The sequence below is a fragment of the Phacochoerus africanus genome, chromosome 11 (assembly GCF_016906955.1).
Source record: "Phacochoerus africanus isolate WHEZ1 chromosome 11, ROS_Pafr_v1, whole genome shotgun sequence".
Taxonomy (NCBI): domain Eukaryota; kingdom Metazoa; phylum Chordata; class Mammalia; order Artiodactyla; family Suidae; genus Phacochoerus; species Phacochoerus africanus.
Window position 1 is genome coordinate 27,043,476 of NC_062554.1, and position 8,875 is coordinate 27,052,350.

Consider the following 8,875-nt stretch of genomic DNA (forward strand, 5'->3'; position numbering starts at 1 on the left):
CAACATCATCCTAGAAAAACCGAAACGAACAATCTTTAGTATTTCTAGTAACGAGAATGTTTATAAACATTGGGCTCTCTTGGTCCTTGAGCAAAATAGCATAACCAGGGCCACAGAACAAGGCTTCTCATTTTTCAGTGCCCTGGAAAGTCCACTCCCATGAGCTGATTTAATCCCCTTTACTTTGGTGGCTCTGATAGATTTTAAGCTGGTGTTAAATACATTTTCCTGTGTGTGTGTGTGTGTGTGTGTGTGTGTGTGTGCGTGTTTTAATGTCCAGGTTACAGGTGAAGCAACTGAGCCTCAGAGAGGTTAAATATTTTGCCTAAGGTCAGACATCTAATAAGAAAGAGTCAGAGATAGAATCGAAGTGGCTGTGAATTAAGGCAGACAGAATACAGATGGGGTTTGGATTTGGCAAAGTTCCTTATCATGTTGAGTTTCACTTTTCACAGCAGAAACAGGGGTGATAGTAACTACAAGGATTGTCGAAAGGATTAGAAGTAATACATGTAAAGCACTGAGCACAGTGCCTTGCATCGTGGGTGGGCCAGAACTGTGAGCCGCTCCAATTGTGCTGCCTGACTCCGAAATCTTTTGAGCGTTCCTTAGAACAACAGTACTTCTCCCACATAAATGAAAAAGATGGGAAAAAAAAGAAAGAAAAAGAAAAGAAAGAAAACCATCAAGTCACCCCATACTTTCCCCAAGGACCAAAAGCATTAGCTTTTGGTAATCTGTCTCATCCCCCCATTTCTTTCATCTTCCTTTCGTTGAAATATTGCTCCATAGTTGTAAGCACACTGTACATAAGATTTGTGTACTATTTCCTTTTCCCTTTTTATTACATGCTAGGGTGAACTTCAATGTCTACTTTCCTGCCATTGGGTTTTGTGGGAACCAACAGCCCTGGAGAGATCAGAAGCTTCTGTGGTGACTGCCCTTTGGGAAGTGTGGGCCTCTCCAAGGTGGTAAGCCAGAGCTCATGAGTTCTTTCTTAATTCCTTTGTGCTTTCAGCTGTTTTTTCAGAGCCGGAGCCATTCTTTGGCACAATTGGTGTCTCGACCTTCACCATGGCTTTGTAGTGTTGAGTTTGAGAGCAAACCCTTGCTCCTCTGAGGCATCGTCCTGTTTTACCCCTCACGGTGCTTCCGCCTCACTCAGATCACCAATGCCCAGGCTCTCCAGCCATCAGCCTCATCTGCTCCTCTGATGCCTGGCGAAGCTCTTTCAAGAGGCACTTTGCCACCGTCTTGTGATCTGTTGCCCTCTACTCTCAGGGGTCACCCCTGGACTTGGCTTCAGCTCCCAAACTGCTGAACTTCACTGAAGCATGTTTTGGAGTTGTATGAACTGAGGCCATAACAAATGGCATCACATTAGCTTTCGTGGGCCTCCTTCAGTTGAGCGCTACCTTGACTGTTTCTTTAAGACTATGGGCCGTGTTTTGCTCAGCGCAGTTCTAAATCGTCTCCATCATCCTCGGCCTCCAACCCTGTCCCAAGCAAGGCAAAGAGAGGATTCCTCCCTCAAGGGGAAATTGAAGGTACCTGGAAGCTTCCCCAAGTTTGTGCTTCTCTATCTGAAAGGTTCCTTGTTTCTTTAGGCTCCCTTTCTTCTCTTGGGTCTCTGAGAAGAGTTCTTTCTGATTTCTAAAGTTCTGTTCACCTCTTCCCACCTTCTTTAAGACCATTCCTTTATTTGCTCATCTCTTGACTATATCTTCAATGCACATACCTTGACTATCTTTTACCAAATAGGTACATGTCCCTTCCATCCTAAAAAATAAAACACAAAATAATAATAAATAAATCATTCCCTTAACTCTGCTTCCTTTTCCAGTCATTTCACTCATGTCATCAAAATTTCTAAATGATCCGGCTGTCCCCACCCCTTCCTTTTATCCTGACTTTGTCTTTACATCCTAAACGCATCCTACAACTGTTTTTTGTTTTTTTTTTTTTTTTTAACAAATCACCAAGGACTTCATTCTTGCTAAATCTTATAGTCTTTCTCTCTCTTTCCCATCTTTGTTCAAATTAACAGATATTCAGTTAGCTCCTCACTAGGCTTTGTGCCCCCTCCTAGAGAGACAGATTCAGCTCTTACCCTCCAGAAGCTCATAGTTTCTCTACCAAGTGGGTCAGCCAGCTCTCCTTCCCTTCCTGACAACATGATTTTCCATTCTCTATCTTTTTTTTTTCTACTTCCCCACAGACCCTCTTCCATATTCTTTACCAGTATCCTCTACCGACAGTCTTTAATTTGTCCCAGAAATTAAAACATTCACCAGGGTTCATTCCTTGGCCCTTTTCTCTCTTTCCCCTCTTTCAGCATTTGCCTTCAATTGTCACCTCCATTTCACTAGCCCGGTCTATCCTCCTGCCAATTTGTTCTCTCATTTTGGATTGAAATCATTATAGCTGGCTAGCTATTCCAATGAAGACATTCTGCAGGCATCTCCCACTCGAAATATCCAGCACTGAGCTCATCTTTCCCTCACCTTTCAGGCATTTCCCCCAGCACATAGACCTCCTCTGAGAACTTCCTCCACTCCAGGGTGGCCTTGATCTACAAGATCCTACACCCTTGACCCCGGCTGGTTGGATCCAGTCTCTCAAGAATATGGAATGATCGTGGGAAGTGATGCAAACTCAGAAGTGAGCCGCCATCTTCAATCACATGTACGGAGATGCAGAGAAGTCTGGCTTGTGAAAAGAAGCACAGATGGAGCAAAGTGAGGTAGGGGTGTGGGTTGTGAAGACTTGGGATGACTCAGTGCTATCAAGGAGCAACATGGCGCCTGCTGGACCACCCATTCCTGATTCCTATCCCTTGTGAGGCTCAGATGTCTTTTCTGCCCTTACATTTCAGATATGATCCCCTATTTTTATAATAACTTCTCCCTTTTCTAAAGTCAGCGTAAGTGGGCTTCAAATGAAAGAAACTTCACCATAACACTTTCATTGCATTATGTTTTTAATAGTAAGAACTCTATTCTCTCAGTATCTAGGCTGAAAACCCTCCTACCATCTTTGTCTCTTTCCTTACCTCATCCCAACTCCTCATTCTGTTCCATTACCCAACATGTCCAGTGGAGTGGGTCTTTAATATTGCTCTTGGGAAAGAAAAAAGCTTTAAAATTTGTCTTTTATTTTCCTTCCTCCTATCACCTCTTACCCAGATATTTCAGAGCCTCTTTCCTGGTTTTCCTGTTTCTGGTCTTTTGTTGTTGTTTTTTTTTTTTTTTCCCCAGTCCATGAAAAGTCTTCAATACTTGTTTGTTACACATTGAATGACAATTATACCTCTCACGTGAAGTTTCAGATCTTACAACACGAGTACCTAAACACCTATCTTTCCATTCTTATCACAGGCTTTCCACCCTTGGAGGCCAACCTATACAGACCACATCATCAGGGCCTCTCTGCACTTTGGTTTCTGGTTGTGTTCAGCCAGTTGGGAGCTCTGGAAGGAGATGAGAGGGAGGGAGGGAGGGAGGGAGGAAGGTACATTCAGATATGTATCCCCTTAGTTCTCTCCCTTCAAGGTCCTTTTAGCATGGCTACGTCCCTTGGCCAAAGGTCACTGCTTACCTTGAGGTGGCCTCTATATGACTTTCTATCCTCCAGATTCTGGCAACCTCTCTCTTTCCTCCTTTCTTAGGCCTTGGTTTTTCTGGTGCTCTATTATGGATGGCTATAGCTCCTGCTTTCTGCTGTGTAGTTTCCCTAATCTCTACCTACAACATTTTAAAGGGTTATTTTCAAATAAACACCCCTTGAGTTGTCCTAAATCTAGTGTGCCATTCTTTGGGGGGCCTTGACTGACACAGGGCAAAATGCAAATAGTTGCTACCTCCTACTAGGGTTTTGAGAATTAAATATTTTAATCTATGCTTTATGTTAAAACAGTGCCTAGATCATAATAAGCTCTTAATAAATGTTAACTATTATTAGTATTATCTCCCATGACTTCTTTTTTTAAATGATTGATTGGATATTTATTATACACTATGCCATTTGCTTGCATCATCCTCTTTAAGTCTGTCAACAATTATTTAATGTAAGTTTTGTCTCCATTATACAAATGAGCCAACTGGAATTAAGAGGGTTAAATTTATTTACCCAGCTGGTAAATATAATGCAGCCAGGATTTGTTTTTGCTTTTGTTTTTGTTTTGTTTTGTTTTGTGGTTCCTTGAAGGCAGAGACTCAATCCTATTAATTTTTACCTCCTTATTTTTTTTTTTTTAAACTTCACCCTTAATCAATCAAAGTAAATTTAAGACTAGCCCCCATCAATCTATTCTCCTCCCTAGCAGCCAGAATCATTTTAAAGAATGTAATTGGGATTCTCCTTCTCCCCTTCTTGAACCCTCCAATGCCTTCCTTCCACACCTGCAGTAAACTCCATCCCTCTCTGCAGCATATACAGAGTCAAATGACTTGACCTCAGCACCATCCCCATCTGGACCACACTAAGCTTGCTTCTGCTTGAGGCCCTTTGGCTGGCTGTCCTCCCCGCCTGGCACCAGGTTCCCTCAGCTCCATGTGGGGGCTGGCTCCTTCCTGTCACTCAGACCATAGTTTTCATATCGCCGCTTCCAAGAGGTCTTTGTGACTTCTCCGTCTAGAGTCACCATTAAGTCACTCCCTCCTTTGTCTCCTTATTTACATTTTCTGCATAGCACTTCTGTTTGCTTCTCTTAAAGCAGCTTTATTGAGATATGCCTTACATGCCATAAGAAGCCTCTGTCTAAATTACACAATGCAATGGATTTTAACGTATTTACAGAATTGTGCAACGGTCACAATAATCTGATTTTAGCACATTTCCAGCCCCCTTGTGCCCAATATTACTGACCTGTAAAAAAGAACGAAATAATGCCATTGGCAGCAACATGGATGGACCTAGAGATTATCATACTAAGTGAAGTAAGTCAGACAAAGGCAAATATCATGAGATTGCTGATATGTGGAATCTAATAAAAAATGATACAAGAGAACTTATTCACAAAACAGAAACAGATTCAAAGATTTTGAAAACAAACTCACAGTTACCAAAGGGGAAATGTTACAGACGAGTGTGGGCTAGACATACACACACTATATACACGATCATAAATACTAAGGACCTACTATATAGGACAGGGAAATCTACTCAATATTCTGCAAAAACCTATATGGGAAAATAATCTGAAAAGGAATGGATGTACTATACGTATGACTGATTCACTTTGCTGTGCACCGGAAGCCAACACAACATTGTAAATCAATTATACTCCAAAGAAATTTTCAAAAAATAATAAAGAAAGAAACTTTGTACCCATCAGCCCCACCCCTCCCCTGATCCCTTCATCCTCCAGCCACTAAACTGCTTTCTGTCTCTGCCTATTCTGGATCATTTATATACAGAGACTCACACAACACGTGATCTTTGTGACTGACTTCTTTTACTCAGCGTCACGTTTATCCATTTGTTTTTTAAACGCAGGTCAATTTATTTATTCATTTATTTCCAAATGAAGGCTTATTTATTTATCTAAAAATTTTTTCACTTACTGTAATATTAGTTCTTTATTTTTAAACATAGGCCAATTTATTTATTTCTTATGTATTTATTTATCTATTCATTTATAAATGAAAGCTTATTTATTTATTTATTCTTCACCTTTTCACTTATAGTGTAATGTTTTTGAGATTTACCCATGTTGTACCATAAACCAGTACTTCGTTCCTTTTTGGTGACAAATTCTGTCTCACGGTATGAATACCCCACATTTTATTTCCTTTCTCATCCGTTGATAGACACTGGGTTGTTTTCGGTTTGGGCCTCTTTGTTTTTCTGTCCCCCTTTCAGTGAAGGGAGAGCAGGACCTGGTCTGCATCCATCTCATTCGCCGCTATAGAGCCAGGAGCACTTGCACGGTGGAGCAGACACGTCCCTATCTCTTGTCCCTGGGACGTGAGCGAGTCCATTGCAGAGCTGGGGACAGCCTAGGGGGTGTGTAGCGGACCCCCAACCCGGGGGGAGCACGTGTCTACACAAAACAGGTCCTCCAACAAGGTTCAAGTGAGGGGCTGTCAAGCTGCAGAAGATCCAGGGCAGCAGGGGCGGTGCTGTCTGCCCCCAGTGCTCTCCTGGTCCCCACTGTAGCATCATCCCCTCCTTCCTGCTCTCCAGAGCCTGTCATGATGCAGCCACAGAGAGCGCGGGTCTCTGGCAGAGAGCAGGAGGCCACCTTGCAAAGAGAGGCAACAACAGGCGGCCACCAGGGCGGTCGAGGAGCACCCGGGTCTCTGGCTCCGGGAGGCTGAGCTCCCACGGCTCTTCCTTTGACTCCGAGCTTCTCCAGGAGCTTCCCAGGTGAACGAGTCAATAAACTCCTTTGTTGCTTTGGCCAGCTTGGCTTGGCTGCCTGTTCCTTGCAGCAGAGAGAATTATGATGAATATGCTTGGGTTCCTTCTCACCTAACTGGTCTGGTGACAGTAACAAAGAAGAGTTGTCTAGAGTTTCTCTGATGGGAAAGTATTTTCGCCCCATTATTTTACTTTACTCTCTTAACAGAAGGGGGAAAAAAAATCACATACCCAATTTTATACACAAGGAAACCAAAGATCAGAGACCCCAAATGATGTGCTTAAGGTTGCACAGCTTGAAGGTTGCACAGCCAGGCTCCCCATTGTGTGCCCCTTGCCTACATTGCCACAACCCTCAACAACTGGCTTTGGCTTTGACACTTGCTCCTGGGTGCTTCGGTTGTGTGCCTGCTACCCAGGGCACTGCCTGCAATGTTTGCTGAGTAAATGTGGGGATTAAGACATGGAAAGCTACTGAACAGGAAGCCCCCTCCAGGTGCCTGGGAGCCAGGGTGACCTGAGAAGCTGAGTAGATGGGAAAGGAAACTGCCGGAACAGGTTACAAAGGGAAAGTAAACACTCGGCCCTTAGCAGGGGCTGCAGCAAACAGAACTCAGGGCTGGGCCCTTCCTTCTTCCACTCCTTTCCCACCTTCCTTCCTGCTTCACGCCGCATGGCTTTTCATTCAAGATTAGTCCCAACTGAGGAAATGAGCAGAGCCTTCTCAAGGACCACATCTGAGTCAGAAATACACATCCACATCCGATCTCAAGAGAGATGAAGAAGAGAGATTCTGACATTAGAATCGCCTTTCCCAACTCCTGCTCCTCTCCTGCGCACTCCTCTAGCTCTTATTCTGCCCTTTCTTTAATTTAATTTCATTTTTTGTTTCCTTTTTAAGGCTGCACCAGCAGCATATGGAAGTTCCCAGGCCAGGGGTCGAATCTGAGCTGCAGCTGTCACCTATGCGACAGCCAAGGCAATACTGGACCCTTAACCCTCTGGGTGAGACCAGGGATGGAAACCACATCCTCACAGAGACAACACTGGGTCCTTAACCCACTGAGCCACTACGGGAACTCCTGCACTTTCTTTAATATTGTCTTTAACCACGGCACTGCAGCCACACTAATTTATTCAACAAATTTCAAACTGTTCTTTTTTTTTTTTTCCTTCTGGCTCCCTCTTTCTCCTCCTCAAAACTCGTATTCATCCTTCAAAGCCCAACCGAAATGTTACCCCCTCTGAAATAGTCCTGCAAGGATCCTCCCTATTCTGAGCATACATTGCATTTTATAAACATCACATCCTGGCAACGACCAAGCTGTATCACGGCTCTTGCTATGTTTGTTTTCTCACTAGATTACCATTTCTTGAAAGCCTGTCTCTGTCCTACAAAATTTTGTCTTCCAGCCCCTGGCCCAGCAGCTGTACAATAATAAATGCTCAATCAATGCTTGGTGAAATTTCATGAACAAAGACTGTCCTCTCCTGGGATGAAGGCCTGAGACTGCAAGGATAGCTGAGTGCACTCGAGAAGAACTTATTGAAGTTTTCTTTCACGTGATGACTGATGACTTGAATGAAATCATTAGTAATGCAATCAGGCAAATAAAATAGGACTTTTTGGCAGGCAAGCTTAGAGAAGCTCTAGTTATGAGTTATTCCTTATGAAGAGTTCAGAGAAAATCCCTTTCCTATTTCTGTCCTGGTTGCTACCTTGCAGTTTAGATGATGAATAGCGTGATTTGGGTCTTCATTTTATGGCAAATGATGTAGAGGCGAGATGTACCTGTGGACTGTCTTGGATTGAAAGGGCTGCTATTACAAAGAACCATAAACTCAGGGGTTTTCACAACAGAAATGTATTGACTCACAGCTCTGGAAGCTAAAAGTCCAAGATCAAGGTGCCATCAGGGTTGATTTCCTCTGAGGGCTGTGAGGAAGGATCTGTCTCCTGTCTCTTCCCTAGCCTCAGAGGTTTGCTGGCCTTCTTCAGCCTTCCTTGGCTTGCAGCATCACTCCATTTCTGCTTTCAGGTTCATGAGGCATTCTTTCTATGTGTGCTTCTGCCTCCAATGGCCTCCTTTCTATAAGGAGACTGACTGGTCGTATTGCATCAGGGTCTACCCTAATGACCTCATTTTTTTTTGCTTTTTTTTAGGGTCACACTTGTGGCATATGGAAGTTCCCAGGCTAGGGGTCAAATCGGAGCTGCAGCTGCTGGTACGTGACAGCTACAGCAATGCCGGGATCAGAGCCACGTCTGCAACCTATCCAGTAGCTCACAGCAATGCCAGATCCTTAACCCATTGAACAAGGTCCGGGGTCAAACCCGAATCATCATGGATACTAGTCAGGTTTGTAACTCTCTAAGCCACAACAGGAACCCCCAATAACCTCATTTTAACTTGATTGCCTCTGTAAAGATTCCATCTTCACATAAGGTCCTTTCTGAGATACCAAGGGTTAGGAATTCAAAATGCAAAATGTGGAAAGACACATTTTGACC

At 43.5% G+C, this 8,875-nt stretch overlaps 1 long non-coding RNA gene across 1 annotated transcript; it reads left to right on the forward strand.

Moving 5' to 3' along the window:
- The first annotated feature begins 1,095 nt into the window (after positions 1-1,095).
- Positions 1,096-8,080, forward strand: LOC125111615 (uncharacterized). The gene is made up of 3 exons (XR_007130907.1): positions 1,096-1,547; positions 2,512-2,743; positions 7,777-8,080. It is a non-coding gene; the product is annotated as an uncharacterized LOC125111615 (long non-coding RNA).
- Positions 8,081-8,875: the final 795 nt, after the last annotated feature.